Source organism: Rattus norvegicus, chromosome 8 (genome assembly GCF_036323735.1).
Source record: "Rattus norvegicus strain BN/NHsdMcwi chromosome 8, GRCr8, whole genome shotgun sequence".
Lineage (NCBI taxonomy): Eukaryota > Metazoa > Chordata > Mammalia > Rodentia > Muridae > Rattus > Rattus norvegicus.
Genome location: NC_086026.1, coordinates 106,349,184 through 106,365,155, shown reverse-complemented (window position 1 = coordinate 106,365,155; position 15,972 = coordinate 106,349,184). Strand labels below are relative to the sequence as shown.

Sequence of the window (15,972 nt, the reverse complement as noted above, 5' to 3'; positions counted from 1 at the left end):
TACACAGGCCGGATGTGGCCCGCGCCGGAAGAGAAGCGCGGGACAGGCGCTTGGGTGGAGGTGGCACGGTGGCTAGGATCTTGACAGTTTTGAGTCCGCGCGGCACCGGAGCACGCACTTCAGCGATTAGATCCGCGGCGCGGAGTCAAGCACGCAGTCCCACAGCACCCACGCCAAGGCTGGGACGGGTCTAGGGCCGTGTCCCGGGCCATGGTACCCTCCCAGGTCCTAAGTCCGGCGTAGGGAGAAGCACAGGCCTTGTGCGCTCCGAGTGCGCGTGCTTTCCACGACCCGGACGGCACGCCCGGAGCCTGTCCGGATGGCAGTTTGGACACTCCGAGACCGTGTCCGCTTCCAAGGCCCGGAGTGCCGGTCGCCGCAGCCCGCAGGTCCCGCACCGCCGCTTGCGGGGCGGAGCTCCAGGGCGCCCTGAGCGCGTCGGGCCGGGCAGGGACCCGGCGGGCCCGGCAGGGGGCGCTGCGGAACCCTGAGTCCGGCGGCCTGTGCGCGCCACCGCCGCCTGCACTCCCGCCAGGAGGAGCTGGCTGCCGGCGGAGAACCCTACGCAGAGCAACGGAGGCCCGGACCGTAGGCGGTGAGTGCGTCGCGCGCCGGGCCCCAGCGGTTGTGAAGCTCCTCGCAGGGCGGGCTTGTGTCTGGGGTCTCGGGGTGGCGACCCCAAAGAGGTCTCCGTGATGCGGGGATCGGGAGGCAGGGGCGGGCTTCCAAGCCGCGGGTGTGATCCCCACCAACAAGCTCTTTCCCTTATCTACGCGCTCCCCAGTTTCCACCTCTCCCCACGCCCCTCCCCGCGTCGAGGGTCCCAGTCCCTCCGATCCGTCTCCCCTTTCTCAGCCCTGCACCCTAGAAGCCTGCCCACACACCCCCTTTTCTCCCGCAAGCCCTCCCACGCCTACCTCCTCCGGTTGCCTGACGCTCGCCTCTTCCCTCCCCGCTCTGCTCTTACGGTCCCCGCCGCCACCCCAACAGGGTCCCACTATGCCCCCGCGCCCCTGCTGAGCGACGCAACGGGAATCTGAGCTCCGGGGTCCCCCTTCTCCCGACTGTCCCAAAGCAGCGGTGTCCAGGTAAAAGGCAGCTGCAACTTCACGGCCTGCCCCCGGGGGTGGGGCTGGTGCTTCTTCAGCTACCTGTGGTCCGCGGCGTCAGAGCCCAGGGCCCAGCCGAGGGCCACTTCACACATGCAGGTTAAGCTTGCTCTAATGATCTGCTTAGGACAGTGTGCTTACTTCGTTGCTTTTGCTTGGTGAACTTGAATAGGTTTCGATTTCTAAAAAAGAAGCCGGCTTTGCCACACACAAATATGGAGCAGGTTTTCTTTGCGGCTGCGACTGGCTTTCAAGTAGTACCTGTGTATGGGGAAGGTTTGGTGATGTTGGGGGAATGGAGCCATATCTCCACTCTCACTCACCACGGCTCTGGAAAGCACAAGGGAATGTAACTGTACCCTCTTGGGTGGGCCAGTGTCTTTGTGGGAAGGCAAGGATGCTTTCTAAACATTCAACAGGTAAAACCAGTTAAGAATTTGGATCAGATCTGGTGTGGATAGGGAAATGTGGGGTGAGTGACCAAGGAGGGGCCCTGGGAGAGTTCCACTGCTTAGGGACATTTGTTGCTCTTTGCGACAGGCCCCGGGGCTGGACCCTGACTATGGAATAGACAGTGCTGAGCCCAGCCTACCCTCTGGAACTGTCGGTCGGGCTTGGCACCAGCCCCCTCCTCAGAGGTGTTGGTGCCCTGTGGTGACATCTGTGGGAAGAGGATTTAAAGCAGATGGCTTGGAAAGCCTCCTGGTCCCCGGAGAGAAGTGGAGATGGCATGGTGACAGCCAGTGTGTGCATTCACCCCTTCCCTTCTGGGGTCTTTCATTAAGTTTTAGATTAAATTAATTGCCTATTCAGAGAAAGAACATATAAAGGGTATTTCTCTTTTAGGATTGGCTCTGGGCCAGTCCACCCTCACAGATACCTTTGAGAGACTGCAAATGTGTACCAGTGGCATTGTGGACCACCTGGAGTACAGCACTCTGGGCTGTGGAATCGCCCCCTCTGAATCTGTGGTTTTTCTTTGATGGCTCTGGTGATTAGTTCAATATTCCTTTACTATTGAATAGATAGGTAATTAGCCAAGAACAGAGGGGGGTTCAGCAGGGCCCTTCTGAGTGTTCACAGATTCCTGTATGAATCTTCTTGTCCTCACAGTGATAGGCAGCTCTCAGGAGTCCTTCTGGCTAGGAATACCTGCGGGACTCCGGTGGACCTTAGGACCTGACCAGGTGCCCCTGCCTGGTATTCAATGTTTTTGTTTTGTGTTTTTTGTTTGTTTGTTTGTTTTTTAAATTTTTGTGCATCAGTCTTGAGCGTACAACCCATGCCCTCCACTGGGCTGCAGTGTTTTCAAAATGTCCCTTAATTCAACAGATTTGAATATACATGTATATAAATGTTAAAGTTTCTCTTGCTGGAGACAGATTTACTGTCTGGTAAGATGGGGAGTGAAGGGGCGAATAGAAAGTTTAATTTCTAGGTCAGGCTCTGACAGCTGGGCCTGTCCCTCAATGAAGACTCCAGACTTTTAAGTAGGAAAGAGTTTTCTTCATCCTAGAAATAGGAATGGGAAGGTAATGGGCATTCTGGGGGGTGGGGGCGGGGAAGGCTGCCTACTGAGAGGTGAAAAGTCCACCAAGACTTATCCTGCAGGCCCTGGGCTGAGGCCCTAGCTTCTGCATACTATTCTCATTCATTCATTCATTCATTCATTCATTCATTCATTCATTATTCTGGCTGGCCTGGAACTCTGTGTAGACTAGGCTGACCTCAAACTCAGAGATCTACCTGCCTCTGGGTCCCAAGTACTGGGGTTAAAGGCTTGCACGCCACACCTGGTAACCCTGGCTTCTTGGTCATCCTCCACCCCTGCTGTTGATGGAGGAAGCTGCTGAGGAGATGGGGTCCCTTGCAGAACCGCCCCCACCACTTCAGGCTGTGCTGCTCTCACTCTGGTGGGTGCTGCCCGCTCCAGAGCTGGTTCTTGTGGCAACCCCGGAGTGCCCTTGCATGCACATTTCTGGGAGTGTGTTTTACAGTCCTGCTGGGGCAGGGACTCCAGTGTTGGGGAGAATTGCTTTGGTCAGTCAGGAGTAGCTTTGCCCTAGGCAGAGGAAGCAAAGTCCGGCTCTTCATCATGTGAAAGGCTAATCTGAGGAAGAGCATACCCAGAGTCCCCACTTGGGTGGGGAGTCAGAGTAGGACTTGGTTGTGGGAACCTGTGCTGCCCTGGTTGCCATTAGCTTATCTCCCTCACCCAGACTGTTTCTGTTCAGGCTTGGCTGTTACCCAGAATTCCTGCAGCTGGCAAAGATCTGTTTTTCTAGAAGGGGTTTAATTAACGCCTGCAGTTTGAGAGTGAGAAAGGAAGGGGAGGGGGAGAAAGAGAGATGCTACTGTATGCGGGGGATGGGGGGAAGAAGAGAAGAGAATAGTGGAGGCCTGAGAATCTAGGAGAGAGTTCAGCTCCAGGTCTTGTCCCCAACAGGACTCTGGTTGGTAGGTAAGAAATACGCCCACACGCTGGTGTAGGGGGAGTTACTGTTTAGTGGCAAAATCACTGAGCTAGAGGAAAATGAGCTCACAGTGATCTCGAGAAAAGTTTTCTGGGCTCACCATTCTGGTTCTTAAAAGACCCGGGAAGCCATCTACAAAATGGACATGACCAGATGGGGAAACACTTGATTGTTGTAAGCTTGTGTCAGGAGTATGCTCCGGGGATCTGATCCACTGAGCCAAATTGGTCAGGGGTTTAGCCTGGGGAGCCACTTCACTCTGGAGATGCTGTGGGAACTGTCTAGTAGAGGACTGGGCACTTAGGGAGTGAGCAAGAGACTAGCCTTCAGTGGGAGAGAGGCAGCCAGTCAGAACTGGGTCCAGTGGTACAGACCCGCTTAGAACTACCAAGTCAGCCTCTAGGGGGCACCTGTGAGCCCAGGATGCACCGCAGGATTTACTCTGGGTCCAGAAGACAGGAGAACCCCAACCCCCAAACCCCACCCCCACCCTCTCACCAAACCATAATGTGACCCCAGGCCCCTTCAGCCTTAGAGTCTGCAGGGTTCCCTAGCCCATCTCAGATGGGGAAGCCACTGTCTTTTGTGAGAGACCAGTTTCTTGTGAGGGGAAGGACAAACCCAGGAGTATGGAAGAATTTAATGATTAAAAGTCAACAAAACAAAACAAAAAAGCTTGACTGAGCCTAGTGCAGTCATTCCTGAAGCAAAGAGGCAGCCTCCAGTGCTTCCTTTTGGCTGGGACACCCTCCACACAAGCCTTCACCCATGACTGCACCCCTCCATCCCTTTACCCACTGTACATTGGTGACGCCTACACTGTGTTGAGAGCTCTGAGTTGGAGGAGAGTTTGGGGATCTCAGATATCTAATATTTAATGGCAATTATGGGTACCCCTATAGTAGAACACAGACAGTCTTCGGTTCCTGGGGTGAGTTTCTCCCTTCTGGATTTTAGGACTTGGACTATTCTTCCATTCTTTCTTTGGTTCCCTCCATAGAAACGTACAAATTCATTTAATACTGGCAGTCGCTCTCTCAACATGCACATCTACGGTTCTGTTTTCAAAGCACCTTTTTGTCATCTCCTTGCCACCCTCTCTGTCACTGTGTGTGACCAACTTCCTAACGGAGAGCTGTAGCCAATGGCATGGAAACCAGACGTTTAAAAGACAGACTAAGATCCGAGTTATTGTACTTGTTTTGCACCCGCCTGTCCTCCCCTTCCTTTTCACTTCTGCTTGTGGGGAAAGACATCATTTATACCAACTTTACAGATAGTTTGATACCGTTTATCTTACCCAATTTGCTTTCTTAGAGATCTGTCTTTCCAATTAGCAGACTGCAGCTTGCTTCCCTAAGCTGGCCCCATTCTCAGATCCAACACTGACTTTTAGAGATAGGATAATATTATTTTGAGCACTTTAACTGTAATGTAAAGTGAATATCTTGCCAACTTTACTATTTGCTAATACAGAAGAATATGAGGAAAAATATCGTTAAGTGTAATAATAATCTAAAATCACAAAGTTGGGTTGCATTAAGTTATTAAAGTTGTAGCAGAATTGTTTAAAAGCAAATTTGTATGTTTTAAAAGTTACTACTGGGGTTGGGGATTTAGCTCAGTGGTAGAGCGCTTGCCTAGCAAGCGCAAGGCCCTGGGTTCGGTCCCCAGCTCCAAAAAAAAAAAAGAAAAAAAAAGTTACTACTAAAATGTAGGGAGACATACATTTCAACTTCCTTAAAAATATAGACAGTGGCTAGAGCGATGGCTCTGTGGTTAAGAGCACTGACTGCTCTTCCTGAGGACCTGAGTTCAATTCCCAGCACCCACATGTCTGGTCACAACCATCTGTAATTACAGATCTAGAGAATTTGTTGCCCCCTCAGGCCTCTGTAGGCGCTGCACACACGTACACAGACTATGCATGCAGACAAGACATCCATACATATATAATAAAAATAAATCTTAAAAGATACAGACAGAAATTTAGACATTTGGGCAATACAGTAGTTTTAGGCCTTTATTTGCAGGTCTATGATCTTATTAGAACCCTCTGGGAAGTCTGTGATCTATATTGAAATAGCACGTGATGATTTTGATTGTCAAGGCGACAGGATCTAGAAGCACCTAAGAGTCAAGCCTGTAGGCATGTCAGTGTGGGATTATCTTGATTGATAGGGGAAGCCCCACTCTAACTCTGGGCAGTAGGGTTGTGTGGACGGGGTCCTAGACAGAATGAAGAGCAGAAAGCTAGCTGAGTACTAACGTTCACTCCTCACTTCCCCTGTGGGTACAGTATGAGCAGCTACCACCTACCACAATGGACTGGGGCCCAGTAAACCCCAGTAAACCCCTCTTCCCATAAACTGCTTCTTGTCCCGTATTTGGTCTTGTTAAGGAAAGTAATAAATATAGGAAGGATGGGACTCCAGGGTGGCTGAAAACCTTCCCTTAGAACTGAACTTTGTGGCAAACACCTGCGACACCGGTACTTGTGGGGCTGAAGTTGGAGAGATGCAGGTGTGGGGAGTCCACCCTAAGCTACACAGACCTTACCTTTAAAAAAAAAGTCTTCCCTTAGAATTCAGCTCTCTTCAGCAGAGAATTGATTTGGATAATCCTGCCACAGTTGCAGGATAATCAGATGTGATTACACAGCCATTCGGAGATTGCAGGTGGCCTCTTATGTCAGGATAAGTGGGCATTGGTTTTCCCTCCGAGCATCCTGCAAATCAAACAAAACAGCCTGTTCCGTTAACTCCCTGGGAAGATTTCCTGGGTATGTGACTGTCAGATTCTCCGTTGATGGTTTCCTTCTCCTTGAGGACCTGATTTTGGTTGTGCAGTTCAGCCCAGTGCAGTGGGTAGGAGCGGAGACTCTGAGCCCAGAGTGGCTCGGAATCCTGGTTGTGTCCTCACTAACTTTGCATCCTTGGGCAAGTTACTCAACGTCTACGCTTCAATTTCCTTATTCATAAGATCGAGGTGATGCTGGTGCCTGCTTTGTGGTATCATGGAGCTCTAATAATGTATGTCCCAAGGCTTTAGAACCGGTACCCAGGACATGCTTAATGAATATTAATTATTATTGCTCTTCACTCATTGCCTTAGATGCGAGCTGTCTGTGTTGAGATGCTGGATTTGAAAATGGCTCTTAAAATATTTAGGTGGGTGCTGGGGATTGAACTTGCCTCATGCATGCCAGGCAAGCATTCGTCCACTGAGCTATACCTCTTGCCCAGGAGGATAGATATAGGATAATAGACAAGACACACACACACACACACACACACACACACACACACACACATCTATATCTATATCTATGCCTGTCTGTCTGTCCATCCGTCTGTCCCGATGGCACAAAGGGTTTTAAGCCTGTGTTCACAGTAGAGAGCTAGTGCAGTAAGCGAGGGACTAGCTCAGGCTCCCCTGGCTGTGGCCAGCTGCAATGGCTATGAGTGCCCGAGAGATTAGGATAGGAGAGGGAGGGAACGCCAGCTGGTGCTTGCTGGAGTCATGCAATTGCTTTGCCAGCTGTTTAAATAAACTAGAAACTCATTTTCCTTGCTCTGTCAGACCCAGGCTTGTGATTAACATTTTAACTCATTCTTGGATGCATGTCACGAGTGAGAAGTGGGAGACGAGAGACCGTAAGCCCAATGTTTGCTCAACTGCCAGTATTGCCTTCCCTCTTCTCGCTCCCAGTTGACGGAACACTGTCCCCACTCCTGCTTCAGATTGGTTGGGTCTTCAGCTGCCCCAGAAGCCTCCAAACCTTGCTGGAAAGCCAGTGCTCATTTAGCATGAGTAGCTTCTGGGGCAGCTGGAGACAGGTAATGGACTAACCAGAGGTAAGGAGTCAGACCTCCAGGTCTCTCTTATTGGCCATAGCCAAGTCTTCTGCATGGGGCAGACTGTGTTGGTAGGCTTGGCTTTACTGGACCATCCTGCAGATGGTCTGTTTACCCTGCGCCTTGGCAGAGCTGACAGTAGGCTGTGCACTGGGAAACCTCTGTGATGGGCTCCCAGGAACCTCAGCCCTTCCTGGATTGTTCTGAGTGTAAGTAGCTCACCTTCTGTGCTGGGAGCCTGGTGGCCGCGTCTCTTACTCAGTAGCCTGCTCGTATCTGTCCATTTTTTAAACTGCCTAAATTTGAAATGAATGAGGTTTTGTCTTTAAAAGAAAAATCTCGCCTCCTACTTGGGCAGCAGAAATGACAAATGATTTCATTCATGTCCAAAGAATCGAGTTAAAAGGGGGCAGCGTCTCTGGCTGGGAGCTCTGACTTCTTCCTCTTGATCTTCCAGCCCAGCCCTGTTTTGCCGCCAATCTGTCTGTCTCTATCCCAGTTCTTAATGGAGACTCAGACCTGGGGAAAAAAAATCCAAAAAACCCAAGCCTGGACATTAATGATCGAAGGTCACGGCCTGGATGGTTCATTTTTTTGGCTCTGTCTCCAAGGTGAAGAATCACTGGTTCTAGGGAAAGTGCATTTTAGAGGCTGACGAATAATCCACAGGCGGAGGGAGCCCAGCTCGCGGTCTGCAGCCTTTCAGGGTTCACAGCATCTGAGTTTTGATCTTCTCCTCCTGAGTATTCTTGATCTAATGACCGATGATTATCTCAGTGCGGCCGCATTAATTGGTGGTCTTTAACGACTCTGCTTACGGTGGGTAAAGGCAGCCGGCTCAGCTAAGGACAGTGCTCTCTCAGCTCGAGAAGTGTGAACTTTGCATGTGCAATGCCAAGAAAGGAGTGAAGACCGCCTTACCTGGTCCCGGTCCACTACCCCATGCTCACAGCCACACTGGATATTTTGTGTCCTCTCAGTATAGGCACATTGACTGCTCAGGGGCCTGTGGAGGGCAGAGGCTGCACCCAACACATCTCAGAAGCTTTCGCTGCTACCACTATCGGGTATGAAATAGGACTCGGTACAGACTGGGCGAATCGGTGATGAGCGTACAAAGCTCTCCTGTAGATGAGTGAGCGCCCTTGGCTGCGGGTAGTAGGGAATCGTGCCTCAGTGGCCTTAGCAAATGGTGCTGAGTAGCAAAGTGTCTGAAGGTAGGAGGCTGTTGTCTCCAGCAGCCGTTATGAAAGTCTCAGGTTCCTCCCTTCTTGAGTTCAATATAGGTTACAGGTACAGGCGCATCTTCATCTGCAGCATCCTTCCTCCCTCTGCCCTTCTTTCTTGCAAGTCTGCTGAGCACTGCTCTTACTCAGATCCAGTCCCCTCAAGCTTGGGGAATGGCTGGCAAGGAATCCGACGTGGGCCTGGAGTGTTGATGGCTACTGTGGAAGGCTAAGCCCTGGGTACTGAGGTTTCTCAGGATTGGAGGAAACCACCCATCCTCGGGCACACTGTCCGCTTCAGAAAGGCAGAAGTACTAGCCACGTTCAGTAACTTTTATCAGGGAAGCAGGTGTCCTCATAACGACCCCAGCAGAGTTCCTTTGACTCTTGGTAGCCAGAAATGTATCACATGTTTGCACCCCAGTTAAAGGGGCCCTGTGGATATTTATCAGGGTACACGGAAGAAGGGTCATGCAAACACAGATCAGAGAGCTTTCATGACTACAGTGTGATAGCAATATACTTTTCCCCACACGAGTCTAACGCCAGCTGCTCCTGATAGTGTGGGAGACTCTTTTCAAAGAGATGACTTGGGGACACATGCTCTATAGAAATTGCTAGCCATACTCATCCATACCAATCAGTGGGAGAGGTAGGAACACCGGGTAGGGGTGGGGGGAAGTGTGGCAGTATTTTATAGGCTTGGTTTGGGGTGAGCTACTGCTGCTAGCGTTCCCTTGGTCAGGAATTGCCCCAGAGCTTGGACACTCTTTAGGGAAGGCTGGTAAATGTCGCCTGTGGCATACCTAACGGGGAGATGAACTGATGATGGCTAGTCACAGTCTTTGCTATACGGTCTCCTCCAAAGAAGTTGGGACTCCATTTGCAAGGAAGAAGAAATGGATATTATGGGAAAGTTGGGGTTTCTTTCCCACAGGAGGGAAGGTGCTAGAAAGACTCTGACTCTTCTAATAATTTATTTATATTTTATGTACATTGGCGCTTTACCTGCAAGTGTGACAGAGTCAGACCCCTGGAACAGGAGTTATAGACGGTTGTGAGCTGCCATGTGGATGCTGGGAATCAAACCTGGGTCCTCTGGAAGAGCGGCCAGTGCTCCTAACCATTGAGCCATCTCTCCAGCCCCAAGATGTCTATTTTATATCACTGCTTCTTTGCCTCCATTAGGAATCACCAGATGACTCAGGAGGAGAATGGAAGGTCTTCATTCCTTGGCCCTGGTGGAATAGCTCCTGGTTGGTTCATCTCGGTAGTTGGAGGTTATCCCGGGGAAAGTGACCTTCAGTTCGCCAAGCCCATAGGAGCCTGGGAGTGCTCCTTGCCCTTGAACGTACCCAGCACCAAAGTTTCCATCTAAAGCCCACTCAGCCCATACCTGGATACAGCAAACCTTGATTCCTACTCTTTATTGAGAGACGTTTCTTATTGTGTGCCCGTGTTTGTCAGGAAAGAGCATGGGTGAGAAGCCGCCCATGTCCTGGGTGTGGTGCTTTCTTCAGTTTGTCTCACGTCACCGTGACAGGTGGTTTTCTAGCCACAGTGCTTTCTGGTACCCTCCCCTTCTCCCTTCCTCTATTTCCTCCTCCACACCTGCTGAGTACTGCAGCTTGCTTAGCTCTGAGACATCCCCGCCATCCAACACCAGAAGAGGCCAGAGAGGAAACTGGCACCAGAGGGCTGGTCAGCCCTGGGCACAGAGCTGTCCAGTGTTGAAGGATATCACCCAACCTTGGCTTCAGGACAGCCATCAGAGGAAGGTGACCGCTATGCCAAGTTTAAGGATGATCAGGAATAAACCAAGTCAAGAGAATGCGTTGGCCAAGATCGTGACATGGGCCCAGACACTACTTTATGAAAAGAGTTGTATAATTCTTGTAGTCCATGTGCCAAAGCTGGGGTGGGCCATTCACTGGTTGGGCACCTGAGGTGGCAGGAGCCAGTGCATGTGACAGATGAGGTCCAGTGGCACTCAGGGCCTGGCTGTGATGTGGTGAGGCTGAGAGTTCAGGTCAGAGCTGGAACAGGGCTTGGCTACTTACAGTTCTGAACTCTGCTCAGAGGGTTTGTGTTGGAAGCTGAGGAGGATACGGGCTTCATTGCTTGTGCGTCACCTCTCATGCCCTAGTCCTCTGTCACCAATCCTCGGCTGGTCCTGTGCCCAGGCATTACTCAGGCTGTAAAAATAGAGTCTGGCACCAGGGCACCAGTGAGAAGTTGGTGAGGAGAGCTGGGGCTGTTACCACCTCTGGAGACACTTAGCCAGGGAGAGTTTGATGCAGGGCTTTCTTAGGGGCTGGGGGTGAGGTCTAAAGCTCTTTACACTTTCTTTAGCTTTGGATTTCTCTGGGCCACTGACTCAGGTTAGTGCCTACCCCGACCTCAGGCTCATACCACACACTAACTCTAAAACCCACCAAGTGGGCTTGGCTTGAGAAGTCAGGTCTCCTGTGAGGTCATCAGCCGCTACCCAGCATTCTCTCAGGGACCTCCATCACCAGGAGAGGACCTGGTCAGTCAGGTAGGTGTAGTCAGCCTATCTGGAGAATCGGCCCTCATGGGTACAGCATAATAGCTTTGCAATGCTTCTCCTCAGGGAACTGAGGGCTGAGCATGCTTCTCCTCAGGGAACTGAGGGCTGAGCTGAAAGCTGTCAGCTGCCCTCATTGTGATGAATGGCCCCAAGGGTAATTTCCTTCATCCTCCCTCCCAAGCCTTGTTTATTGCAGTGGGCTGGATGGGGGTGGGGCAGAGAGAACCGACCTTCATGAAGCTGATGAACAGCTCTTTCCCTTTGCCTCAAGGGGGGTTGGTGTGAATCCATAGATGGAGTCTCTGGCCAGTGGTCCTTGTGCTTCAGTGGATGCGACAATAACAAGGAAGGGGTAGTCACCATCCTGTCTCAGGGCTCTGCAGGGCACATTGTCCTGACTCCACCACAATCCCAGGAGGCAGGTAATGCTCATTCCAGAGAACAGGAGCCCCACCGAGGCAAGTTTGAGCTGACTTGGCTCTCTAATCCCCATTTCTCCGTAATGGGCATGGCACAACCGCCCAGTAAGTAGGTATTGTCTGGATGTGGGAAATCCTCAGTCAGCAGAAGACTGCAGCACAGAGACACGCAGCTGGGGAGTGGTGGAATACAAGCCCTCTGTCCCTGCGTCTTGGAAGACAGAGCCCCCAGAAGGCTGGAGGATGTCTCCTGGCTGCTACTGCCTTCCAGTGTGGCCCCTGGCAGCTTCAGTGTGATCTTCCTGTAGTGTCACTTCTGTACTTCAGGCAGTGCTTAGATGGTCAGTGGCTCCCTACTCTTGTGGGAGTGAGTGTAGTCTGGGCCCATTTGTCCTCTTCTCTGTCCCCTGATGGCCTCTGTTTAAAGTTTGTCATCAAGGCAAAGGAGTGAGCTTCAGACCCCTCTGTACCACGCTGCCTGTCAACGCCCCATGGGAGGCCCTCTTGTCCTGCCCCTACGTTGAGTTTCGCACAGTGTTCCCCCCCACCCCATTCCCTGCCCCTTGGCCCCTGGAGCTCATAGTGCTCCCTTCTCCATGCCTCTGAGCCCCTGTAGCCCACAGTGATTCCCCACGCCCCACCTCTGAGGGTCAGTTTACCCCATGCCCATCTCTGTGGGTCAGTTTACCCCAGGCCCACCTCTATGCCTCTGTAGCTCACAGTGCTCCTCTCCCTGCCTTGCAGCCTCTGTAGTCTTCCTCTGCACAGTACTTTTCGTTTTGTATTTTTCACTTTACCTCATGCTCCTTGGCTTCTGCCAATGTGGTGGTGCTTGGTGTGAACTCAGCGGCCCTGTTGTTGTCTGAATCACACTTAGGCTTTGCTGCCTGCAGTGTTGAAAGGAAGGGGATACTATTTCCAGACCTCTGGCCTTTTTATAATTTATGAGGGACCCGCCTTTGAGATCTTTCTCAACTACATTGTTAAAAAAAAATAGAAGAATAATTTAAGTAAATTTCAGAGCACTTCCTCCTTGAGTTTTAAAACCAATACATTTTTATTTTTATTTCATGATTATTAATTTGGTTGGAAGCTAGGCATACATATGTCTGTGATCCCAGCCCTCGGGAGGCTGAGGCAGGTGGATTACAAATGAGAGAGAGAGGAAGAGAGAACGTGGAACAAGTAAGAGAAGCACATTTCTAAGATTGCTGCCATCTTCTTCAGGAGCACATGAAGCCGGGCTTCCATTTGCAATGTGTTGCATTTACCTGTAATCATCTGACATGACTGGCTAATAGGCCGGAAGTCCAAAAAATATGGGCCCTGATCTGGCTCACCACTTTTACTCAGAAAGAAAATGATTTTCACAATTTCTTTAAGTGTGTGTGTGTGTGCGCATGTATGTGTGTATATATATGTATATATCTCAATATATGTGTATGTGATGTATATATATGTATATGCATATGTGTATATATGTATAAATATATGTATATATCTCAACATATGTGTGTAATTTGTGTATATATGTATGTGTATATATGTATAAATATACATGTATATATGTATACCTGCCATATTTTTTTTCCTTTAACTTAGTCAGCGTATGCTGTCGTCGTGAGGTCTCTAAGCATGGTTCAGGAAGTTCCTGTCTTCCTAGGGGAACTGCTTTTGACTGAGTGATTGACCTGGCCGGAGAGTCTGCTCTTCTGAGAGGCATCTCCTCTGAGCAGTTCCTTACTGCTGTTTTCCTTGCCTTCCCTCTGCAAAGGTGACCAAGGAATGGCTTAGGAGGCAGATTGGAGAGGTCAGGGCTCACAAAACACTTTTGGCATCTTTGACCTACGATGAGGAAGCTGCCAGGAGGCCCTAGGAACAGTTTTTAGCTTTAAGGCATGAGAGAAAATTTCTTATGAGTCTTTACCCTAAACTGACCAGCACCCCTCTCCACACACACACACACACACACACACACACACACACACACACGCACACACATGCACTCACACACACGCACACACACACACACACACGCACACACATGCACTCACACACACGCACACACACACACACACACACACACACACACACACACACACACACACACACACACACACGGTAACCCTGACGAAGTGCTGATGGAGCTGTCCTCTTCCACCTGAGCAGGCAGGATACTCCCCACCCCCACCCCACGGCCTATCTAAAAGGCCCCAAAGTACATTGGGTGCTTTCATTTTTCTAACAGCGAGTCCTTGACTGGAGCCTGGAAGTGGATGCGAGAGAGGTGAAGCCAAGGGTTATTAGCATTACAAGTTAGGCAGGAGGAACCAGGAGAAGCCACAGCACCAGAATTTTTTTTTTTTTAAGTTCAAATCAAAGTCTCTAGGTGGGGTTACAGGAGCGTCCGTCTCTGACTGGTTTCTCTGCATTCACCTCCCTTCTGCTCTCCAGAGTGATGGGCCTAGGGTCTGCACTGAGGCCCTTCAGTAGCTTTGGAGAGGCTGGATCAGCATGAGTTCCTTCCAAATGGCTTCCAGAGAGACAGAGAAAGAAACCTGAGCTTTTCCCTACTTCTTAGGTCAAGCAGCAGTGGGCCATCTCCCCTGGCTGCAAGGAGCTGAGGTCTGGACTCACACCAGGCAGCATTTTTCTTATCAAGAAGAAAATCCTTAGTGAGAAATAGTTGTTTAGATAACGTCCCCTATGGACCTGAGCCTAGTGTGCGAGCAGTGCCATCCCTCAGGGTGTGGAGAAAACGCACCCATCATTGTAGTGGCTGCTTAGTCTTTCCTGCTGGATGTTGTCACCACAGAGGCGGCCAACACTAATCACTTCCCCTTCTTTAACTGTCAGATAAGGACCTGGTCCTGAGGACTTGCCTTGGGCTTGAGAGGAACCTTGGGCTCTCCACCCTTCCTTTAACCAGTTGTTGCATCAATGTGAGGAGGAGTTAAAGGCCTTACTTGATCACAGATTCACTGGAAGGCACAGAGGAAATTCTTTGTAGACTAGACACAGTTAAGAGTTTGCCAGGTAGGCCTTCTTGAACAAGAGAACAGATGACTACTCACAGCATACAGGACATTTTAGAGATGTACCACAGTTCCCTAGGACGGGGGAAAATATCCTCTCCTTCCAATCCCTCTGACCACATCACTATAGGCCTCCAAGTACAATATCTTGGTCAGTGTTCTGTTGCTGGGAAGAGACACCATGACCATAGCAACTCTTTCAAAGAAAGCATTTAACTGTGGTTTGCTTACAGGGTTTAGAGCTTTAGTCCATCATCCTCATGGTGGAAGCATGGCAGGATGCAGGCAGACGTGGTGCTAGAGAAACAGCTGAGAGTTCTACATCCCGATCCATAGGCAGCAGGAAGAGAGAGAAACACAGGGCCTGGCTTGGGCTTTTAAAACCTCAAAGTCCCCGCCCCACATCAGTGACACACTTTCTTCAACAGAGCCACACCCAATCCTTCTCAAGTATTGTCACTCCCTGATGATACCAACCTGGTACTTTTAACTACTGTGTGATCCTTAGGTAAAGCTGGGGTGGAAACAAACATTTTTAAATAAACATTGATTAAGCATGTATTTTGGCAGAACTTCGACAGCCACATGTTGAACTTTAATCTTAGACTTTTTTGACCTTAGATATTTTAATATCATAGATAAACCCATCTTTTGCATACCTTCATGTTACTTGTTCAGACTTTTGTAGCTTGCTTCACACTTTCAAGTTTTTTGTTCCATTCTGAAAAAAAAAAACACTCAGGCATCATAATCTTTATCAATAATCAACAAGGCCCGCTGTGTTTCCCAAACAGGTACAGACGGTCTTATGAAGACCTGGCTGGCCAAGAGGACAACAATGCAACATGGTTACTTTGTGTTTGTAGAGAGCTCAGATCCATGTTAAAAGAAGCCCATCCCCCATCCTGGTACAAGTCTTAGTGGGTTACATGCATACACAGGATAAGTGGATAGTCACCTCTTTTATTTAGACTACACACACACACACACACACACACACACACACACACACACACACACACGACTTACAGTAGCCTGGATATAAGGAGGAGATAGCACATGTATACAGCCTAAGTATATATGCTTTCCCAAAGGGCAAAACAAAGAAACAGGAAGAAACTTCATGGTCTTAACTTGTATCAGTTTCTTGTCTGCTGCTGTGACAAAAAGTACCAAGACCGAAAGCAAGGTATTCAAAAGAGGGTTTATTTGGGCTTATGGTTCCAGAGTGTAAGAGTCCGTCATAGCAGGGGTGCATGCCACCAGACAGCTGAGAGAGGTCACATCCTCAGCCACAAGTG

The 15,972-nt window shown here is 49.9% G+C and overlaps 1 protein-coding gene across 3 annotated transcripts in view; it reads left to right on the top strand.

The window, feature by feature from the left end:
• The first annotated feature begins 552 nt into the window (after nucleotides 1–552).
• The window catches only part of Pxylp1 (2-phosphoxylose phosphatase 1), a 65,301-nt gene continuing 49,881 nt past the window's right edge, over nucleotides 553–15,972 (top strand). For 2 of the 3 annotated variants that reach the window (XR_010053981.1, XM_006243591.5), the window contains exon 1: nucleotides 759–1,088. The gene's annotated coding sequence lies outside the window, so the exon portion shown is untranslated. Of the gene's footprint in view, nucleotides 596–758; nucleotides 1,089–15,972 lie in introns of those variants that run through there. The other variant, NM_001007710.1, reaches the window with a different exon arrangement.